A 2,500-nucleotide genomic window follows, 5' to 3' on the forward strand; every position below is an offset into this window, starting at 1 on the left:
GTAACTAATGACTCCCCTGGTTTGGTCCCAGAGGCGCTTGCGCCTGTCTTAGCGGAATTCGCAGGAACAATGCCTATGGAGCTCCCTAGACGGCTGCCACCTCGACGCGAGGTGGATCATGCCATCGAACTCATCCCTGGTGCCAAACCCCCGACAATGGCACCATATCGAATGGCCCCTGCAGAATTAAGAGAACTTCGGTGACAGTTGGATGAGATGCTAGCTGGAGGTATAATCAGACCCTCCAAAGCTCCTTTCGGTGCACCAGTGTTATTCCAAGCGAAGCATGATGGCTCCAAAAGGCTATGTGTGGATTATCGAGCGTTGAACAAGGTAACGGTGAAGAACAAGTACCTTTTACCTTTGATTGCAGATCTGTTTGATCAACTGGGCAAAGCTCAAGTGTTTTCCAAGTTAGACCTCAGATCAGGATATTGGCAAGTTCGGATTGTTGATGGCGACGAGCCAAAGACCACTTGCGTCACTCGTTACGGTGCCTTTGAATTCTTGGTAATGCCGTTCGGGTTGACGAATGCCCCAGCCACTTTTTCGACTCTAATGAATAAGATATTCTATCCGTACTTAGATAAGTTTGTGGTAGTCTATCTTGATGACATTGTAGTGTATAGCAAATCCATGAGGGAACATGTGGAACACTTGCAGACAATGTTCAAGGTATTGGAGGAAAACGAACTCTATGTGAAGTGCGAGAAGTGCCTATTCGGCCAACCGGAAATCAGTTTTCTCGGTCACATTGTGGGAAAAAGTCAGCTGCGAATGGACACCGAAAAGGTGAGGGCAATTCAAGACTGGAAACCGCCAACTAATGTACCAGAACTACGTTCTTTTCTTGGTTTGGCAAATTACTATCGACGATTCATTGAGGGGTATTCTTTGATAACTGCGCCTCTCACTGATTTGTTAAAGAAAAACCGAACTTGGGCTTGGGAAGAGCTCGAAGAAGATGCCTTTGAGAAGTTGGAAAGGGCCCTGACGCAGGAGCCTGTGCTCAGGTTGCCCGACCACACCAGGAAATTTGAAGTCCACACAGACGCATCAGACTTTGCCATTGGCGGAGTTTTGATGCAGGAAGGTCATCCAGTCGCCTATGAGAGTCGGAAGCTGAAAGACGCGGAGCGACGGTACTCCGTGCATGAAAGGGAAATGACAGCCGTTATTCATTGTCTTCGCACATGGAGGCATTACTTATTGGGGTCCCAATTCGTGGTAAAGACTGATAACGTAGCCACAAGCTACTTCCAGACTCAAAAGAAGTTGAGTCCGAAGCAAGCTCGATGGCAGGAATTCCTTGCGGAATTCAATTTCGCCTTGGAGTACAAGGCATGGAAGGCAAACGTCGTAGCCGATGCACTGAGTCGGAAGGCAGAGTTGGCAGCTACCCGGATAGCATCATCCGAAGCACAACTCGAGGGTGCTCTTCTTGGGCGGATTCGAGAAGGCATGAAGCAGGACCAAGTGGCCAAGCACTTGGTCGAAACAACGGAGGCGGGAAAGACGCGACGATTTTGGCTACAAGATGGACTTTTGATGGCAAAGGGCGGACGAGTGTTCGTGCCCAGATGGGGCAATCTCCGACGAGAGTTGCTAAAGGAGTGTCATGACTCATTGTGGGCTGGCCATCCTGGCCAGGAGCGGACACTGGCACTACTCGAACGTGGCTACTACTGGCCACAGATGCGCGACGACGTTGAAGCATATGTGAAAACATGCTTGATATGTCAGCAGGACAAGGGAACAAACCAGAAGCCTGTCGGTCTCCTGGAACCTCTTCCTATTCCAGAACGTCCATGGGAATGCCTCTCCATGGACTTCATCGTCAGCTTGCCCAAAGTTGACGGCTTCAGCTCCATCCTTGTGGTTGTGGATAGATTTTCAAAGTATGCCACATTTATCCCAGCCTCTAAAGAATGTCCCGCGGAAAAGACGACCGAGTTGTTCGTGAAGCATATTGTCAAGCATTGGGGCGTGCCGAAAAGCATTGTTAGTGGTCGGGACGCTCACTTCACAGGGAAATTTTGGCGCGAAGTATTTCATTTGTTGGGTTCGGATTTATTATTCTCAACAAGTTTCCACCCTCAAACGGACGGCCAAACTGAACGAATCAACGGATTGTTGGAACAATACCTTCGACACTATGTCAGTGCGAATCAAAAAGATTGGGTGAAATTGTTGGATGTAGCTCAATTTTGCTACAATTTGCAGAAGAGCGAGTCTTCTGGACATAGTCCATTCGAAATAGCCACTGGACAACAACCGTTGATGCCACATACCCTTGCAGCCCAAGAAAAGGGAAGACCCACTTTTGCCTACCAGTTCGTTCGCGATTGGCAGGACCAGACGGAAATGGCTAAGGCGTTCTTACACAAGGCCGCCAAAAAGATGAAAAAGTTTGCAGATCGGAATCGAAGGCCAATGGAATTCCGGGTGGGTGATCAAGTCCTCGTAAAGCTCTACCCTGATCGCACGGGCATTTTCCGTG

At 49.0% G+C, this 2,500-nt stretch overlaps 1 protein-coding gene and 1 pseudogene across 2 annotated transcripts in view; one reads left to right on the forward strand and one right to left on the reverse strand.

Annotated features, from left to right (window-relative positions):
* LOC126409918 (uncharacterized) overlaps nucleotides 1-2,500 on the reverse strand; it is a 103,104-nt gene that overhangs the window by 15,947 nt on the left and 84,657 nt on the right. The window lies entirely within an intron of this gene.
* Nucleotides 1-2,500, forward strand: part of LOC116252013 (28S ribosomal RNA) — an 8,920-nt pseudogene that overhangs the window by 4,369 nt on the left and 2,051 nt on the right.

The sequence above is a fragment of the Nymphaea colorata genome, chromosome 3 (genome assembly GCF_008831285.2).
Source record: "Nymphaea colorata isolate Beijing-Zhang1983 chromosome 3, ASM883128v2, whole genome shotgun sequence".
Lineage (NCBI taxonomy): Eukaryota > Viridiplantae > Streptophyta > Magnoliopsida > Nymphaeales > Nymphaeaceae > Nymphaea > Nymphaea colorata.